The 20,949-nt window shown below is 37.9% G+C and overlaps 1 long non-coding RNA gene across 1 annotated transcript in view; it reads left to right on the top strand.

Moving 5' to 3' along the window:
- LOC143707165 (uncharacterized) overlaps positions 1–19,805 on the top strand; it is a 22,732-nt gene extending 2,927 nt beyond the window's left edge. Inside the window, exons 2-3 of the long non-coding RNA XR_013193091.1 lie at positions 692–743; positions 19,457–19,805. This is a non-coding gene — a long non-coding RNA (uncharacterized LOC143707165). The remainder of the gene's footprint in view (positions 1–691; positions 744–19,456) is intronic.
- The last annotated feature ends 1,144 nt before the right edge of the window (positions 19,806–20,949 follow it).

The raw sequence follows: 20,949 nt of genomic DNA, 5'->3' as shown, positions 1-20,949 counted from the left end.
TTGCAACCTGAGGAGAACGGAATGAGAGTTAAATTTGAGGCCTAAATTAGTTTTTTTAGTCCATATAAAAAGGAATGTTAAATAAACACTGTGCTTTTGTGTCCTCGCGCTGCTGGCGCTCCAATAACGCAGACAGCCGTGTGAAAAGGTGGACTGAGGACAGAGCGTTTTCAGACACTGTTGGAGGGTGTGAATGGCGTGAGGAGGAGAATTGGGTAGTTGTGTTCATTAGTTGTGTGTGTGTGTGTGTGTGTGTGTGTGAGGGTCCTGAGAAGCATTTGATCTCCTACCGAGGGCCCACTGAGATGCAACAGCTAATTATCATGATCTAATGGCCGCTCTGCATGGACGGAGCCAAACCTAGACTCCCACTGTGACCCATTATAGACTCACACACCCTCTTCACACCCAGGCCTGCGATACACACACGAGCAAAATGCCTGAATAGAGCTGAGGTCAAGTTCATAGAATTAAACAGCTTTGCTGTGTGCTTCCTACATAGGCAGCTGCCTTCTGAGGAAGCATAAAATGCCCATCATTTAAAGCAGTTCAATTACACTTTTTAAAAAAGCGATTACAATATTATAGCTGCCAAACATCACTCATAATTTCATCAAAAATGTACTTTTCATTCTAATTGACTGTGGTGGTAACTTTGGCTGTTTTCTCTCTTTCTCCATCACATAACCAGAGTTGGCAGCAGGCGTGTGTGGGATGCCAGAACAGAAGTCTAGAGCCTTGAGGTACATTAGTGTCTGTCTGTGTGTGTGTGTGTGTTTGTGTTCGTACACGTGCAAACAAATGTGAGTGTTTCCATGACTGGTGAAAAGTGCCGTGCGCGGGATCGTAAGCGAGAGGGACAGTCGTCAGAGCGGCGAGTGTGTGTGCCACTGACACCTGTCACCACAGCTTACTGTGAGGACCTGCTGCTCAACACCTCCAGCGTTCCCCTCACACCACAGCGCGGGTTCACCCCGTCCCACAGCAGGGTTAGCGGGCACGGGATGGCCAACGTCTGCCTCGGAAGAAAGCACGCCGTGTCCTTCAAAGCAACATGCCCTCGAGAGCTCGACACAGAGAGGATATTCACTTAAACCTCACTAGAATAGATGGAGGAAACGAACAATTCTGGAGTTGTTTGTAAATACACCAGGAGGACAAATGCTTTTTCATTAGCAGATGTTTCTCCTTATTTTCTGTTGGTGCTATAATGATAATAATAATAACTTATAATTATATAGCGCCTTTCACGAGACCCAAGGACGCTTTACACATAACTGCAGAGACGGAAGAAAAAAGTAATTCCAGGTTAAATGCCTTTGTTAAGAGGTATAAAAATAGTCGAACCAAGTCTAGTCTTAACCTTTATTTTTATAGTGCTTTATACAATAGAAATAATTTCAAAGCAGTTTCAGAGTAATAAACAGGAAAGCAAACTTCATCAAATTGGCTATTCTGCTGGAAAGCAGCTGTAGCAAGATAATAATGTCGTTTTTCAGTTCAGTTTAATAACCGTGTAAAGTAAGTTCATTATGAAACAATTTCAATTCTGCAGTAAAGCAGCTCTACCGAAGACAACAATGTCATTATTCAGTGTCAGTGCAGACACAAATAGACTCAAAAGAGTCAGTAGTTATCATGCAGGAAGAGTATAGCTATACAATGAATGTGGAGGGCAGCTCTGATCACTTTGAGTTCATATTGACTTGATCGTAGACTTTGGTATCTTGGCAAATCTGAGCAGAAGAGAGGATGTCTCAGTGTGAGCATATTGGTTGCTCTTCAATTGCTCAGATGACTTTTTGAGTTTTGTTTCATTTCAGTATTAACTTTGTCTCAGATGTTTCTCCTAAAATACTAAAAAGACAAATAAGTCATTATCCAGTATTAGTAGAGCTGTAAAATGAATATGGAGAGCATCATTTGATGAGAAATGTTTGAGTTCATTTTGACTTTTGACTGCAGACTTTGGAATCATGGCAAATCAGAGAATAGTCTAGAAGATTTAATTGAGGTAATAAAGAGATTTTTATTTGTAGGTTTCATATGAGTTTCTCAGAGGTCACTCTTTTATAGCTCGTGAGACTTCTCAGATGTTTCTCCTAAAATTCTGCAGGAAAAATGAGACACTCACTTCTGAGCACATTTTGAGATCTTTTCTGAAACTGTTAAGGAGACACATGTGAGATCAATGGGGTTTTAGGAGAAAAATATTGAATTGAATTAAATACACCTTTTGTGTATAAGGCAGAAAAACATTCTCAGAGGTTACTCTTTAGTGGCTCAGAAGACTTAAGGGTTTTAATTTCTATTTAATTTAAGTGCCATCTTTGTCTCAGACGTTTCTCCTAAAACTCAACAGGTTAAATAAAAGCAGATTTTGAGACATTGTTGAGATCTTTCCTAAACCTCCAAAGCAGACACGACATTATTGGTTTTTTTTTTTCTCAGAAGAAAATCAGACTTTTCCATTTTCTCTCCATTAAATGTTGTTGATGTCTCAGAGAAACATTTGAGACATTAAAGAGATCTCATTTGTGATTTTTCTTACCTATAACTACTTTTTAAGGATCTAGCCCCTGGTTTTATTTGAAAAACCCCTGACGGCTTTCCCCTCATTAGCGTAAACGCAGTGGCTTATAAATGCGATGTAATATTCTGAACGTTGTTGTTGGTAATGGCTGTAAATGTTGGTGTCGGGCAGCGCAGGGATGGGGGTGAGAGCGAGGAGAGGGGAAAAAAAAAGCTTGTTTGGTTCAGGAACCATTTAACAACTTCCTCTGGAAATTGAAAAAGGAAATAGTTTGGGGAAGGATTGCAGGAGGGGGGTGAAATGAAGCCCATATGAATTCCAGATGAAACAGTCGTACTGGGGGGACGCAGACAAAGCTGTTCAGGAATTGTGTGTGTGTGTGTGTGTGTGTGTGTGTGTGTGTGTGTGTGTGTGTGTGTGTGTTTGGGCTGGTGAGGCTGGTGTTTATGAGGTCATTTACCAAACTCATGTTTTCAACATTTCCTCTTGACTTTATATATTTTTTTTTTGCTTTGTTCTCCACTAATTGTTTCCATCCCAGCGAGACGAGAGAGTTTGAGAAATGTGCTTTCAACAGTTCTCTTGCGTTTTCTGCAGTCCAAGTCTCCATGCTTCTATTTTGCATTTATCTGCTTTAATGCAATTTATGAATTCTATTCTCAGCCAAACAATTAATGAAGTCGATTTGAAAAATGTCAAAGTGAATATGAATTTAAAACTGATGCTATTTACCCAGCTAACAGAGAACGTTCTCAGAAGGTTATGAACAAATGTTTGGCATTTGTTTTCTGAAATGTTTTAGTTTCAGTCAAGTTTTGTATGTTTTAGTCATATAACATTTTTTAAATGTTACTTGTTTCGGAATGTTCAGAGAATATTCAAAAGTAACATTCCCATGTTTGCAAAATAATACAATGGAATGTTTGCATACCCAAGAATAAAAAAAGCACATTTTTAAAAAATGGACCTTTTGAATGTACTTGTACATTTACCTGTTCCTGGTCTTCAGTACATTCCCTTTTGCTATTTTGTGCAGTAAATCATCTCCAAACACCTTCCTTCCATATGTGATTTAATCTATTAATGATGCATAAAGGAACCCCCCCCCCACACACACACACACGTTTATTCTTTTTGAATAGATTGTTTCACCTGAAATGCATCAGATTGCAGAACTAAAATGTGAACAACTTTAACATGCAAATGAGAATTCCTCAGTATTTATTTCTCTTTTGCTTTAATGAGAGCAGAACTTGAGCTACATGAACAAAACGTGATGATCATGATTTGAGATTATTTTCTAAAAAACATCTTGAGTTTCAATGGAAGCAAGAAAATCTGACCGTTTATGCAAAGCCACATTATCGGGTAACAATATCGGGTTTTATTCAAAATGTTCTGTATATTTACAGTTTGAATGAAAATAAAACCTCAGATTCTTATTTAACATATATGTGGGCTCCCCCATTTTCCTACTGTTCAAAGTAGATTATCTAGGAATCTAGGGAGAACTCATCCGCCATATGACATACATTGAGCAACAGTAGTTTACTGATCTACTGCCCTGATTATTCATGAAGCGTTTCACTGTCAGTCTGGTTTACAGTAAAGCTCCATCATATGAACTGCTTCTGTTTGCACATTTATATTATTGAGTACAGTGACAGATATCGGTCATATCTGGGTTTTTTTTTTCTTTTCTTTTTTCTTTTACTAAATGTGCAAAGTTACCAGAAAGGGAAAAAAAAATCCACCCGCAGGAATTACCTGTAATGCATAACCAGAATTTCATTCACCTAGAAAAGTAGGTCAAAGAAAAGGACACCAATACAGAATTATTTTAAGAGCTGAAACAAAAAGATCACATTTCTGCCAGTGAAAGTGTCACACATTAAGCTTAGCGTCATTTCTGGCAGGTCACGTTAGTCAAGCTCGCATCAGTGACTCTCAGCTGATACACATCTAACTATAGGAATACGACACCTATCACTGAATACATATATAAGCTCCTTCAGTATTATCAGCAGCTATCGCGTTTCTCAGGAGCTTATTACCCTCCTCCCTCCCCAGCTCCTCCTCTCGTCAGTCAGGATTTGGCATTCTTTATTCTGAATCAGAATAAATTCTCGAATCATATTATACTTTAAAATCTGGAATTAATGATATCTGCAATACATTCATGTTGGTTCTGTTCTGTTTACCCTAAGGCCGTGTGTCCAACAAAGCGTTTTTTTCACGCAGCTGGTGTATTTTTCCAATTGTTTTCAATGGGAGCGCCGCGTTTTTTAAACGCCATGAGCGTAACAAGGCGCCGAGCGTTTTTTTTCACGCTTATGGGACAAATATCACACCGACCAACCGTCACATTCTGCTTGTTCAACGTCAACAGACGACAAGAACAAGCATAATAACGGAACAAAATAATTTAAAACAAGAGCCGGAGAAAATGCGTTACATTGTATCGACATTTTAATATAGAATCAACACAGAAACAACATATGTGTGAAATGAGTTACTAGTAACACTTTCACGAATATTCTGTGTCATAACAAGCAAAGTGTCTTAACTTAAAAAAATAAAAAAATGCTGTGCTGCCAAAACGCTCTCAAACGCCCACAGCTAGGCATTTTCAGCAGAGCGCCTAGTGTTTTCAGCTGGCTAAAAAAGCTGGGTGGACACGCGGCCTAAGGGGGCTATTGCTGCTCTCCCTGCTCTTATCCATGCTACGCTGCCATACCGCCAATCCTAACTGTATGCTAATTGTCCATCGTATTTGACGATAGTGATCCTGAAAGAAATTGTTTTACATTAAACAGAGAGAGCAAGGCAGTTATAATAAGAAATGGATTTGTGTGCATTTGTTCCACAGTTTTGCAGATTGAAACATGAAACTGATTCTGTCGATACGAAAAGCCTTTAGGCCTGAAGTTACAGCTGACAAGAAACCTTTCAAGCCAAACAACATATCTGTGCGCTAAGTGTTTAGTGTTCTCTATTTACTTCCAAATGAATGTATTTATGCTGAATGTTTATCTTAACACTTTTATTGATTAATTTTTCAAGTCTTTATGATGCAACTTATTTTGTAGAAGAGATAAAGTATCACACAGTGTAACAGTTTTAGTATAATTCTAGTATTCTGATGAAACAGAAATGGTGTCACTTCTGAAGTTTTTAGTTTTAATATACAGACAAAGCATTACACCTTACCGAAACAACCAATGACTAATCATTTTAAAGTAGGATCAAAGCCAAGCGTAGAAGATTGATGAGGATAAAGAGCACTTGCCCTGAGGTAAAGGAGCTGCTTTCCCCTTCAGTCTCTTTGGAGAATGTTTCATTTTTATCAGGCTGATCAGAATGTGAACTTCAAACGAGAATTTGTACAAAAAAGAGACTGTGTGTGTACATGCACAACAAGACACTGACGTTGTTTTCAGCATGCAGTGTGTGAGTTAACCCGACTGATTAGTTTCTTTTAGATTAAATATGAGTTCACACAGCATTTGACCACTGGATTATACAAAGCTTTTCTTCTTACTCGTGATTTTTTAGAAGCATTTTATTGTACTCACAAAGAGGAATTTTTAGCCGATGACACATTTCAAAGCAGAGCAAAAGATTCATATTGTCTATCTATGGGAAAGGCCTCATGGCATTTACAGACAATTTTTGGTATTTTTTCTGATATTGAATTTTTGTTTTGTTGTGCATATAAGTGAAAATATCAATTTACTGACAGATATTTCACTTATTGAAAGGTGTCCAAATTTAATTTTGCTGTCTTCATAATATGTGGGAGCCGAAATGTATAGGCCTACAAAATGTCATCCAAAGTCTGTAACCATATTGACAATCTGGTCAAATTTATAAAAAATATTATACATGCTGCATTTTTTTTAATTCGTTGTGCAGACGGTTAGATGATGTTCATCCAGTGAAGCTCAAGATCATCTCAAATCACACTGGAGAACATGATCATGAGGTTGTGTTCTGTTGCAGTCATTAAAGCAGAAGTGGAACATAAAAAAAACTCTTCTCTTTATGCACCGATATAGTGACCAAACTCATCAAATGTCATCAAGCACCTCATTACATCTGCCTCATTTAACTAAATTTATCTTCCCACAATACACTGATTATTACGTGTGTCTGAAAGAGGTCCATGTTTAAGTGTGGTAAACCCCAGAGTTCCCAGTGTAAACTGAATGTGCTCAGAGTTCCCAGCGCTGAACATCATGACGACACACACGACTCCTCCCTGATCCACACACTGATCTGCCTCTGAACCGCTGCAAACGGGACTGTGAAGCAGATGTGATGAGGAGTCACACACACTACGACACAGTAAAAAATCACCATAATGTATCAATGTGAAAATTAGCAGAAAGATAACAATGTGAATGATTGAATGCAACTGAAATATTTGTGAAATTATACCGTGATATTTGTTTTTAACGACCTTACAAGTTTGATTAAACCAAAATATGAGGAAAATATTTTAGATTTTATACATATTTCAAATATGAGCGAAGAACAAAACACTAAACTTGGTTAAGGTATTTTATCGGACACAATTATTTGGCAAAAAAGGCAAACTACAGCTACAGGTTTTATCCTACAACAACAAAAACAGGTATAGAAAAAATAAAAATCTCACAGGTAAAAGCATACACTGACTCCAACATAATCAGTTATGAATATTTCATTGGTTTATCTTGTTTTTGCATGTGTTTAAAATTTGTCTGCATCACAGCCTGGCCAAAAATTATGTCTGTGCAATTTGACATGTTTGATTGCGTTATCACAAATAAAACTATTTGACTATAGTCCACGCACTTTCAGACATTAATATCAGACATCAATATATACATATATAGGCTTGATGATATATATGCATATATTTGCACGATGTTGTAATTTAATGTGTACAAATATAATTAAAATGTCGTCTTATATTAGGAGGTAAAATGTATAAAATATACAAAATTTTACTTTTTTGAAGTTTACATTTTTTATTTAAAAACCGTGCATAGAGCACAATGAAAATGTAAGTGCCGACTTTTTGTGTGCGGTTGATAACGTCATTATGCCCTGGTGGGAAATGCCGGGAATTAATTAAAGATGACCTTGTTGAGGCCGTCATTTCCACTCAACGGACAGTCGGATGGCAACCTTCGCTTACTCACATTTGTTTTAATTCACTGCTGTGGTAATGGTTGTTATAAGGCAGCCTTTGGCGCTAAAGCCTCCTCATTAATTAAAAGAGCATCATGGGTTGAGAGAAGCTCAGAGGCAGATGTTAAGTTGCTCAGGGTTGTCAAACACTCACTGCTTGTGTATCGTGTGTTTATCTGTCTGGAATAACCTCAAGACATGGATATTGTGTGCAGAAGCATTTCCATATTCCATTAGATGTGTATAGGATTTAACATGATCTGACCTCTGTGCTTAATATAAGGCTTCAAGTTACAATAAGAGATAATTGAGAAAGTTTTTCTTTTTAGGATACAAAAATGTAATTATTTAGCATTCGGCGAAAACACGAATGAGCTCTCTGTAATTTCGAAATACTCTCTCGAATCTGTTACTCCTAGAAAGCAGTGGGATTAAACGGAGAAGAAAAGGGCTCCTGGTCTCAGATGTTTCTCCTGAGAGAAAGACTTCAGTGATCTTCTTCAATAAGTGTCTCCTCTAGAGTTTCAAAAATGTCTCAGATTTGCAAAATACCAAAGTCTGCAAGCAAATGTCAAAATATGAACTCAAACATTTCTCCTCAGAAGGGGATCAGAGTTGCTATCCATTCATTTGATAGTTTACACTCTTACTACATGTCAGTTATTGTCTATTTTGTGCATAGCTTTATTTTCTCTTAAGAGAAACATCTTCACAATCAATGAGCAATATAATTTTCCTCTGGGCAGCAAACGCAAACTATAATCACATTTCCAGATTTACAAGATTCCAATTCACCAGACATGTTAAACAGGCCTGTATAATTAATATAACAGTAACTTTTTTTTTTTAGGATTCTTTTAGTTTGTTTTCTTTTTCTACAGAGTTGATTTACATTTATAGGGTGTTTAAATGAGTTGCTGTCAAAGTAAGTTTTATAGATATGTAAAAAAACAAAAACACTTTGTTTTCAGCTTATTTTCTTCTCATGTAGGCTCTTTGTGAAGTCCACCCTCACAGAGAATGAGAGCGCTCTCTAGTGGTCATAACTAACCAAACAAACAGCACAGCGCTTTTGGGCTGTTTTGACCAGGTCAGACTCACATTCTGTATTTTCTGTGAATATAATGCAAAGTGCATGTGGGTTTCAAGCAGCAAACTAGCTATATTTGACTAGCTATATTTGCTGATTTTGTTTCAAACTAAAAAAGCATTTGCATATTGAAATAAAGCTTATTAAAAACGTATTGTTCAGGATTGTTTGCATCAGGGAAATCAACATGTCATGCGGTGTGACATTCTACACCACACTGAAAACTATCTTCAGTAGTAGTATGTTTGATTAACAAATGAACTAGTGATGACAAAGGGTCGTAATGGGCCTTTTAAAAACATAATTTAAGGATTGTTCACCATTTTTTTTTTACCTAAAATTTCAGTTAAGTCTGTTATGCTCACCATGCGTGTGTAGTTATACAGTGAAGACAGTAATAGTGTGCAATGTTTTAGAAATTAAAATAACTGTATTCTATGTGAATATAATTTATTCCTGTGATCAAAGCTGAATTTTCAGCATCATTACTCCAGTCTTCAGTGTCACATGATCCTTCAGAAATCAGTATAATACGATGATTTGATGCTCAAGAAACCTTTCTGATTATTATCAAACATGATGATTCTTTAGGTTCAAAAGAACAGCATTTATTTGAAATAGAAATCGTTTGTGACATTATAAATGTCTCTACTGTCACTTTTGATCAATTTAATGTATCCTTGTTGATTAAAAGTATTCATTTCTTTAAAAAAAAATCTAACTTTATGCACAGTATGCATGTATATGCATGTGTGCATGTCTAAATGAATCAGTCCTGGAGGTTCATAAAACAACACAAATGCAATAAAATATTATTTTGAAAGGGCAACAACACTGAGCACAACAATGGCCGCTACAAATGGCTCTCCAATGGGAATTCCAAGGTTGTCCCAGACCCGTTTGTTTGCATGATTGAGATGGGGTCAGCCGAGGTATGACTTCTGCTCCTCAGAGAGTGTTTCAGGCTGGGCCATTGAATAGCCGTCCTGGCCTGTAATTACCGGGTCCGTTGCCTGGCCTATTGTCATGCATAGACGAGCAGGCACGACCCGGGGAGCACAGACAACATGCCAAACTAAATGTGGGGTGTGGCGGGTCACCTAGATCACCATCTCCTGATAATTACCCACAAGCCCCAGTTAGTAAAGGTGGAGGGGTCTGGGGGAAGGCACTGGTTCCCACACAAAAGAAAAAATGACAATAAACACATAGCTACATAAGGACTCGTCTTACCTTGCCTTTTTCTCCTCCCTTTCAATAGAACTGACTCATTTCTTTTGCTTTATAAATACCACGAGTGAGAGCAGGTGTGGGGTGAAGGTACCGTACGAGTAAATTGCTACACAAGTCCAACCCTTCAAAGCCAAGATTGGCCAACGATAAGAGGAGAAGATCGCTTTTGTTAAAGGTGTCATCGTCCACATTTCACAATGTCGTGCAATCGATTTCAAACAAATATGTATAGAGATAGGTTTTCGGAAACAGCCAACTCTGTTTGATCGTGGGATGAAAGTTGTGGCACATCCCGTGTGGTTTTCCTTATGCTTTATATAAGGCATAAAACCACTTTCTAGTGTCCTCGGGGCAGTAGTTACCAGGTGAGCCCAAAGAGTATAATTAACTAAGACTGTTGCAGTTAAAGAATATAGACCGTGTCAGAGAGGCTTCTGTCAACTTTGGCCTTTAGCAGAAAACAGGGATTAAATTAGTCATAGGTCCTTTTGCACGTAGCCAGAAGGCCTGTGTTATGAATATAGGTAGATAGATGGATAGAAGGACAGATAGATACAGCACAAAAACAATGAGAAGGAGGCAGAAGAACAAGGCATCTAAACACATTGACATTTGCTTTAGATTTAGGCAGGACGTCTCATGCAATCTCTATCATCTGGTGAGGATTGGTTTGAAGTGCACAATGAGCCTCTGTCCCATGCATGCTTTTTTATTGTTTTTACTGTTTTCTTTTTGTAAAGTGGTGGCACATGAGGAGGGGCCGGTTGGACGTTTTTACTCCATTATGTTTTAATTATCTTTGTTTCTAGCAGTTCAGAGACAAAGCGAGAAGCCTTTCTTCTCCTGGCTCTCTCCTCTCTTTTAATCGTCTCTGTCAATTCAAAGCAGCACATTCAGATATGATCCCCTTTAGTGTTTATTTACCCCTAAACAGCCAGATAAGCATATGAAGAGAAACGTCCTGAGGGCTGAAGGCTGGGAGAATCAGAGAATACCTGAAACAATACAAAGGGAACAGAGACGATTGTTGTTTGCGTGTCTCGAACAGCAGCTGCGCGGAGAACTAGGAACATAATGAAGCGAGGTGAGATATTAAGTAAATTGCCAGCACCAGGGCCTTAGCGTGACAGCGCTGACTTTGTAGACTCAAGTGCTGACTGACAGATACGTTTGGTTGTCTTCTTTTGTGTAAAGTAAGGATGAGAGTCAGTGAGAAGGAGATGGGGTCCGGTTGCCTCGTCTCTCAGAACATGACAGCGTCGCCTCTGGCCTTCACTGAGGATGCCGAGTATCTTTTACAAAGTCAATCAAAATATATCCATAACTTCGCTCTACTTGTAGACAAATATATTCATATACAACACTGAATTGGCCTAGAGAAAACAAGTATTCCTGAGAGGTTACTCTTTTTAAACTCGAGACTTTCATGCATTTAACCCTATAAAGCTACTGTATAATTTTTCATACTCAAAATTTTAAATGATCAACATGATCAAAACTTTGCTGTAAAACCTGCTGCACACAATCTTCTACGTGTCTTCTGTCGTCTAATTGATAGTTCAATCTTTTTTTAGCAAGTAAAAGGTATTTTAGTATAATTGTACAAATGTCCATCTTCAGCTCGTGCTTCACAATTCTTTTTGTGGTGAAATCTTTACAGATTTTTATAAAGCAAATGTAAGGATAACATTTATATTGTAAGTAATATTTCAAAATGAACACTTACTGGACCGAAGCATCTTTGGTTTAATTGATTATCCATACATATTTTTTTATAGAAATGTTGAAATGGGAGTATCAAATATGATCATCAGGCTTTTATGGAAGGTTTATTTGTTCATCTCTCAATCATCATTGTATTGCATTGCATTATGTTTTAAAACCTTTCATAAAACTTAGCATTTAAAAATCCCCTTACTAAGTCAAGTCACCTTTATTTATATAGTGTGTTTTACAATACAGATTGTTTCAAAGCAGCTTTACAGAGATAACAGGAAAATAATGTTGTAATAGTATTGTTAAATATAAAATGAATTGTCCCCAACTAAGCAAGCCAATGCCGACAAAGGCAAAGAAAGGCGAAAAAGGCGCCAGTGGCGAAGAACCAAAACTCCATCAGTGATAGAATGGAGAAAAAACCTTGGGAGAACCCAGGCTCAGTCGGGGGCCAGTTTTCCTTTGGCCAACGAACGAACAGTGTATGATTTTGATTCAGGCAGCATTACAGGTCATAAGTCAGATTGGATCGGAACATTATATTATCCAGTTCATCTGTTTGAAGATAGTCAACCCGCGCGTATGGAGACGAGTTTGTAGAGGATCAGTGTCGATGGCTGTCGTGTCAATGAGGCCTTCACAGGGAAAGTCTAGTTGACACAAGCTCTGCTGACACTTCAGCGATGCGTTGTGGTCGTGTCTAGGCGCAGGTCCGCCATCTGATCTGGATATGGCCCGTGTCCGGCTGATTACAGTTTTCGGCTGATTTTCTGCATGTTTATTCCGAAAGACTAAAATTAGCGTAGATGCCATTCTTTTATGATGTAGCGAGTACATCAGGTGTTAAAGGAAGTGTTCCCGGTTCGGGCTGACTTAATCTATGCAGCCTAATAATCATTTAACTGATTTGAATAATAGGAATGTATAGTGTTCTATGTGTATGCCAGGTTGAAGATATGTGTTTTTAATCTAGATTTAAACTGACAGACTGTGTCTGCTTCCCGTACAATGTAAGGAAGATTGTTCCAAAGTTTAGGTGCTAAATAGGAAAAGGATCTACCACCAACAGTCGATTTAGATATTCTAGGTATTATCAACTGGCTGGAATTTTGAGATCGCAATAGACGTGAAGGAGTATAATGCGTTAAGAGCTCGCTCAAGTACTGGCGAGCTAAACCATTTAGTGCTTTGTAAGTAATCAGCCATATTTAAAAATGTATATGCTGTTTAATAGGGAGTCAATGCAGTGTTGACATAACGGGGCTAATATGGTCATACTTCCTGGTTCTGGTAACGACTCTTGCGGCTGCATTTTAGACCGGCTGGAGTTTGTTTATTAAGAAATAACATTTTTTGTATAGATACGCACTTTCATGAGATCGGGCTCGTTATTTTAGCATCTTTACCCTCCATGTGTTTGTGCTTAGACAGTAAATCTTTGAGCAAGTGCTCAATGCAAACTTCATGAGCCTCAAAAATATGTACTTCCAGAAGAGCAATGCATTTGCATGTTGCAAATGCTGGTGCAATTTGCTAAATGAATTCACTAGTTAATGTAAATTACAAACGGCTTAATATGTACAGTTCATGCATTGTAAAAAACAAAGAAGGGAAGCTTGATTCAGGAATGCATGGGTTTAATTAATGGGCCTAAATATGTCACCTATTTGAAAAAAGGCTTTTCTTGTGAGGTGAAGAAAATAGGGCTGTAACCACATCATGAGGTAATTGCAGTTTGGCAGGTGTGTCATACTGAGCAGAGATAGAGCGCCCAACAGGATGCAAATGAATTTCGGCCCGGGGCGCTTCCAGCGAGATGCATTCAAGGCAATTAAGACTCTGCCACTTTCTACAACAGGGGTCAGATTCCCCACAGATCATCCCAATATGACATGAAAGATCTGAGAGAGCAGCTCGGCGTGTCAAAACTCGACGTGAGCCGCTGTGGCGATGAAAAGGAAGAGTTGGATGAACCTTGATAGACAGAAATCTGGGAAACAAAAACACGGTCTTCTTCTGCCAAGAAAAAGGAAGGATTAAAAAAGGAAGGCCATGTCTTTATGCATCTGTGTTTGGATGGGAAGGAGTTCAGATAATAATGAAACAATTAAAGGCTTTAAGGGTGACCTGTGCATAAATCAAATGAAGAATGCCGAAGTTAAGGACCTGAAGTAAATCTCATTCTCTTTATAGGGCTTGACTGGACTGATTACACGGTCACCCCACCCCAAACTCTTTCCTTCCCATGATGCCTCAGGCCACAACGCCACACCCCACACCAGCACTCCCCCCTCCTGAGTGGGACGGTCTCTGTGCAGGTGGGAAGGGTAATTAAACTTTTACATCGACTCGCTACTCTGGTGTAAATCAGCTTACTGTCATGGATCCATTCTGCTGGAAGAGCAGGGAATGACTGGAGGAGTTCAAACGATAGAGGCTAATAAAACAGTCTTTCATTGTTTACAAACCCTCATGTTGTTCCAGACTCATATGACCCCCACACACAGCGTATAATTCAAATGCTAGGAAAAAGGTCCACAAATATTTTTACAAATTTGCCGTGAATATTACTTAGGGAAGTTGAGCATGTGGATTACATTATTAAAATAATATAAAATGAATGTACATTTGTATTAAAAAATCTAGTTTTAAATAATTTTATGACTAAAAATATATACATACTGTATATATAAATGGTTTTACACACATGTGTATATGCTAATGTAATTGTAATATGTAATGTGTATATGTAATTATGCTTATGTGTATATAAGTGTGTGTGTGTATAAACAATTTGAGCATGTGTGTGTGTACATACAATTTGAGCATGTCGGATGCTTTGAATTAAAAATCAAGTTTTAAGTAATGTTCTGAGTAATAAAAATGTTAGTTGCGATTTGCATAGTGCAATCCAACTGTTCTGGGGTCAAATGGATATCACAGATGGCATATTTTGTTCTAACAGGGTTTAGTAATTGCAAATCATGTATTTTAGTGTTGACATGATTAGCATGCTTCTGTTTGCTTCAAAGCTGTCTTCTTGCAGCTGTGTTGACACTGATGAATTTACTAGCGAAAGGCCCGGGGCAGACCATCACATCACTGGGAATAGCTCACATGCCTCTCTCTGCTCTGAGTGCCAAATCATATCTGTGCCTTGATGTTAAAAGTGCGTGAATAATGCCTTGTTTCATTCGTTTTGACATTTTCTCTGCTACAGGTTTTGATTTTAAACCTGGTTTTAGCAGAGTTTTGTAAATGTGCACTTCTCTAAAACAAATCCGGTTGTATCCGGTTGGGAGCTTTTAAAAAAAAAAAAAATTCCATCAAGTCTCTCAAAAGCATTTTAAGATACTAACCATCAATGAAAGAATAAGCTGACAGCGCAAGACAGATATGTAGGCTACATATATATAAAAAAAATAAATATATATATATATAAAAAAAATATATATAAAACACAAGCATTGTAGTGTGTTCACACACCCATCTCACACTGAGCTGCTCATTTGCATCACATAGAGCACGCTATAAACTTCTCACCAAATATGAGTCTGTAATCATTTAAATTTCCCTCCAGGAGACTGAATATGTAAAATACCAGTTTAGAAGTCTCACTCTTGATTTTTAGAAAATTAATTATGATTACTTTCAAACGGTTTTAGTCCGAATATAGTAAAAAAAAGAAATAAAAAAAGATTGTATCTTTTGATTCTACGGAACTGGTAAAGTTCAAGGAAGAGGAAACAAGAAGTAAAGATCGCCTTGTGTGATAAGTGTAACATCAGACTGTGCCGAAGCCGGTGTGTCAAAGGGTGTTTGCATACATATATATTGACTATAATGCGCTTGCCTTCCGGGTTCAACCCTTCGGCAAAAACACAGCTTGAGAATCACACTAGCTTTTTTTTTTTGTAGGATTATTTGATTAATTGAACATTAAAAAGAACGGCATTTTTAACAGCAAAAGAATAATTATTTGTCTGGTGTGGTACTGTCTGTCTGTCTGTCTGTCTGTCACACACACACACACACACACACACACACACACACACACACACACACACACACACACACACACACACACACACACACACACACACACACACACACACACACACACACACACACACACACACACACACACACACACACACACACACACACACACACACACACACACACACACACACTGAGATCATGCTTTTTGGTCCTGCCAGAAGATGCTATGATATTGCAACATACTTTGGCACATGGTCAGACTATTGCCATGACCAAGTAAAAAACTTAGGTGTTGTGTTTGACCCAGATTTGAAATTTGATAAGCAGATTAGTGCCGTGGTTAAGAGTTGCTTTTTCCAGATTAGGACTATTGCACGTTTAAAGTCTATTCTGTTGAGAAAAGTGAAATTGAAAAAAGTGGATTTCAGGATAAAATATAAAACTCTGCTGTATGTTTTTAAAGCAGTACATGGGTTAGCTCCTGCTTATGTATCTGAACTTATTGCTCTTCATCAAGCACCTAGGTCTTTAAGATCAAATAATAAATCATTGCTCTCTGTCCCTCGATCTCATTTAAAGTTAAAGGTGATCAGGCCTTTGCTGTTGCAGGTCCGAGGCTTTGGAATAGTCTGCCTCTTGAACTAAGAGAGATCACTTCTTTAAATGTATTTAAAACCAGTTTTAAAAAGTATTTCTTGTCTTTAGCCTTTGAGAGGTTGGGCTAGTTATCTGTATTTGTAAGTTGCATGTTGTTTTTATGTGTTGTTTGTTTTATGCTGCTGATTGTACAGCACTTTGGTCTTGGTGCAGTTGTAAAGTGCTTTATAAATAAATTAAATTAAACTAAACACACACACACACACACACACACACACACACACACACACACACACACACACATACACATACACATACACATACACATACACATACACATACAGACACAGACACACACACACACACACACACACACACACACACACACACACACACACACACACACACACACACACACACAGTGTTTGGGGTAACACGGTAATATGAAGTAATTAATAAAATAATGAAAGGGCTTTTACATTTGCCAAAAATAAAACTTTTTTGTGAGAAAAAAAACGCAAAAAAAAAGTAATGTAACGCACTACTTTCCATCGAAACTATAACGCTGACAGAAACTTTTAGGGAGTAATGCAATTTTGTAGCGGATTACTTTTAAAAGTAACTTTCCCCAACACTGTGTGTGTGTGTGAGTGTGTGTGTGTGTGTGTGTGTGTGTGTGTGTGTGTACATGTGTATACATGTGTGGATATGTGGATATATCTGTGTGTGTGTGTGTGTGTGTGTGTGTGTGTGTGTGTGTGTGTGTGTGTGTGTGTGTGTGTGTGTGTGTGTGTGTGTGTGTGTGTGTGTGTGTGTGTATACATATGGATATGTGTATATATGTGTGTGTGTGTGTGTGTGTGTGTGTGTGTGTGTGTGTGTGTGTGTGTGTGTGTGTGTGTGTGTGTCATGTTGAATTGAGGTGTTACTAGGCATTTCTGAGCAAAAAAAAATGTCAATGCCAAATTTTTCATTGTATAGGAATATAAAAAAACACAGTCTTGTTGTTGCAGTACGCTACACACCATTATACAGTACGTGTGAAGAGTTCTGCTGTTTAAGTTCACTTAAGCCTGTAGAAATGCAGTCTGCCACTCTTGAGTCTGCCTTAATTAAACTCTTGTGAGTTCTTCAGAGATCTCTGTCAGTAGTAATTGGTGCGTTATTATCTCGTTTCTTGACTCATGCTGAGCCGATTGTGAGTGTCATTCATTAACACAGGACGTTAAAAAGATTCTTTAAAGTAGTGTTTAGGGAGCTGCCCAAACAAGTTACGCAGGGCGAGAGGTTAGAAGTGAATGTGTGTTTGTCATTATGTGTGTCAACACTGTCATATGGTGTCGAGTCTCATTTAAACAAACTCCCCATGCTCCACTTAACAGCTACGAAAAGTATTAAAAGTATAAAGCATAATAACAAACACCCTCCAGGTTTACGGTCATTGTTTTGTTGTGAGTATTGTCTCACAATGCGCTCTATTAGATCTCACACATAAACACACAAGCTTACACCTGATCGCTGTTCTGCACGCCAAACAAAGAAAATATAAGCAGGGATGCTGGTCTATTCAAAAGTACTAATCTGCTAAAAATGCTCTTTTGCATTCAAAATTAAATGTTATTGTAGGAAAATGATTTTATAGTTATATGTATGCATAATGCACTTTTATTTAGAAAATGCAAATACTCATTTGTGATATCAGAGTGATAAAATCTCATTTGTGAAATGGGCGATGAGTTCCACATGCTTCCAAGTCTTCATGTTTGTGAAAATATTTGCATTAAAAGCATTTATCGGTAAATCTTAATCATAAATCATACTTGATTGAAGAATTTGCCATTGTCTGGTGTGGTAGGAAAACAAGTTTCATACAATTTTGCTTCAAGTAATATTCTTATTATAAGGATGTTATAAGACAAAACTCTTGCTCTGCATCCGCATATGGCAGAGTCTCTGTGTGGCCCTCATTCCCCCAGAGGAACCACAGGACCCGGCTTATAATTACACTCTTTGAGCACATCCAGGCCTTACCGTAGTAAAAGTCTTTCTCAGAAAGGCTTGAGAGCTCCACAACTCTCCTGCATTAAACAACACAAAGCTATATGTGATGGAACATGCATTCTGCCTCAATGAATCACAGGTCGGCTTTGTTTACGAGGAACTGTCACGCTTTTGAAAACGAAACAATAACTTTAGATACCACCTTATTATATTAACGGTGGAAACAAGCGCCATCCTTACAAGCTGTGTAACAAACCGCCAGTTTTCCATAGTTGAATGAACCTCTGTTCATTCTTTAAACAATGTGAACATTCATCTAAAGCCACAAAGCACTTTTTATTATCCCATGTGACAACGCTACAAATACTTCAAACATGGTTATTTCGATAGTCCACATCGTACATTTCAGCTATCTCAGAGTAGTAGTAGACTGTAAGGTTAGGGTTCATATTAGTAGTATGAACTAGTATGAAGTTACTTACAGTAGGTCAACTAATACTCTAATTTGACATGTAGTGCCATCGAAATAAAGTGTCACCAAACATTTAATGCAAAAGTGAGGTAGCACTTTATTTTACAGTCCTGTTTCGCATGAACATTCTATGTATTTATTGTAGTAACGACACTAACTAGGTACTAACCCTGAACCTACCCCTAAACCTTAACTTAACCCATGTAGTTACCTTACACTACTCATTACTTTTTGTGGTAAGAACACTGTAAGTACATTGACAGTGCACCTACTGTAAAACAAAGTGCTACCCAAAAGTGATAACAGCATTTCCACAGCTCAGTTAAGTAAAAGTTTCTCTGGCATTGGCGAAAATTATGCAACTACACCAACTAAACTCATTATCAAACTTCAGGGCAGAGTTTTGGTAATAGAAGCTTGTCGTATGCGAGTACAGCAGTGTAAATGCTCTGCTTGACACACTTAATAGTGCTAATGTGGTTGGAGCCCTTTCTAGGGAACTCGTCTCCACCCTCCTGACTTCTCTTCCCTGAAACTCTTCTCCTCTTCTGTATGAAAATGTGCCTTATGTGTTCCCAATAAATCAACTTGACTAATCATGCCTTTCCATTTTGATTCATGACTTGTCTGACAGGTCAAATTGCCGGTGTGGATCTCTGGCACGGAATGAGAAGAAACTGAGCTGGTTTGTTCCCGAGGCGATGGACGGGGGGAGGAGAGCGTGCTGGTGGGAAGAGTGGAGCAACCCACTGCGGCTTTCTATTTTTTCTGATTTATGCCTTCTCTCATGTGCAAAAAAACAAATGAAGCAGTCTAATAAATGCTCTCTCTCTCTCTCTCTCTCTCTCTCTCTCTCTCTCTCTCTCTCTCTCTCTCTCTCTCTCTCTCTCTCTCTCTCTCTCTCTCTCTCTCTCTCTCTCTCTCTCTCTCTCTCTCTCTCCTCTCTCTCTCTCTCTCTCTCTCCTCTCTCTCTCTCTCTCTCTCTCTCTCTTGTTAAGCTTCAAAGTATGTATACAGTTATCAGCCTTCCTTTCCCAGATAATGTTTCCTGAACACTTTGATGTGTAAATCGACCTTTATGACTTCATAGGTTCTTCTGTGTGAAAATGAGAGAGAAAACGTACAATGAACTTTTGATATGGAAATGGGGATTGACTGTACTGTACTGAAAGGCAAATGAAAAACCTCTGAAACAGATGGAAAACTAGCTTAAGCCACCTGGACTGAGTAATCAAAAATATTTGGAGGATGTAAATGCAAAAAGTGCAGAAGACCCCATGAAATCAGAAAGGGAGTTTTGTGGCTTGTAGTCCATGTGTGTTGCTTTAAGCTCATTGATCTGCTAGACCTGCGGTATATCAAGAGGCAACAGTAACAAAATATCCTTAAAAATGTAATAAAACGATTTAGTACTTCACATTGGAACATCATCTCCAAATGCTTTTGAAGCATAGTACGATTTCCAGTGTGCACCATACTTTTTAACCCCTTGAGCCGCAGGGATCCCTGGTGATCCCGAATTTTACATTCAAAAAAATTGTGCATTGTTTTTGAGCTGCTTTATCTCTCTATTAGTAATTGCTAGAGCAATTCTGAGTTTTTCACAGTAAACTGTCAAGTGTTAGCTTTTAAATGATACCTTGGTTTTGTGTATAGTCAGAAGGACTCCTTAGCAACAACCATTTTATTATGGGTATGTCATTTTGCACTCGATTGCCAAAAAGGGGGGCGACTGGTAAGGGGTTTTAAATATAGCATACATTGTTGTTGTGTAGTAGTACTTGCTACACTTTCCAAAACAAGACCGTGCTTTTTTGACTGTGCACAAGAAAAACACTGTATGCCTTCCATTTCCAGTACAGTAAATGAACCGAAAAAAATTCTCCTGCTTATGTTTACACAAAATTGGATTAAATTCACAAACTAATTTATAAAAATGCTCAATAGATTTGTGAATATATATATATATATATATATATATATATATACACACTAATTTATTGGTTCATTTATATATACACACATTACTGTTCAAATGTCTGGGGTCAATAAGATAAAGTAAAAACAGTAAAATTTTTGTTTGATTGTAAAATGTCAAGTCAAGTCAAGTCATCCTCATTTATATAG

The sequence above is a fragment of the Siphateles boraxobius genome, unplaced genomic scaffold, assembly GCF_051911475.1.
Source record: "Siphateles boraxobius isolate OS27281-9 unplaced genomic scaffold, OSU_SipBor_1 41, whole genome shotgun sequence".
NCBI lineage: Eukaryota > Metazoa > Chordata > Actinopteri > Cypriniformes > Leuciscidae > Siphateles > Siphateles boraxobius.
This window is presented reverse-complemented; position numbering and strand designations above follow the sequence as displayed.